The 273-nt window shown below is 68.5% G+C and overlaps 1 protein-coding gene across 1 annotated transcript in view; it reads left to right on the top strand.

Annotated features, from left to right (window-relative positions):
• PHIP (pleckstrin homology domain interacting protein) overlaps window positions 1-273 on the top strand; it is a 176,059-nt gene that overhangs the window by 17,766 nt on the left and 158,020 nt on the right. The gene's annotated exons all lie outside the window — the stretch shown is intronic.

Below are 273 nucleotides of genomic sequence, written 5' to 3'. Positions count from 1 at the left end.
GGCGGCGGCCGTAGCCGCTGCCTGAGAGTTGTTGTTTCCTCCTCCTCCGCCTCCGCCTCCGCCGCCGTCGCTTGAATGGTGGAGCCGAGGCTGGGCTCGTGAACACACAGTGACAGCTATAGGGCAGGCGGAGGCACCATCCCCGCTTCCCCTCGGCGGCGGGGTGTCCCGCCAGCGGCCCTGAAGTGACCCATAAACATGTCTCGTGAGAGGAAAGGCCTCTCGGAGCTGCGATCGGGTAAGTCGAGGGGCTCCCGGGGCCGCTGGCCCCGG

This window comes from Myotis brandtii, unplaced genomic scaffold, assembly GCF_000412655.1.
Source record: "Myotis brandtii unplaced genomic scaffold, ASM41265v1 scaffold151, whole genome shotgun sequence".
In the NCBI taxonomy this organism is placed as follows: domain Eukaryota; kingdom Metazoa; phylum Chordata; class Mammalia; order Chiroptera; family Vespertilionidae; genus Myotis; species Myotis brandtii.
Note: the sequence above shows the minus strand (reverse complement) of the source record. Positions and strands in the feature narration are given on the sequence as shown.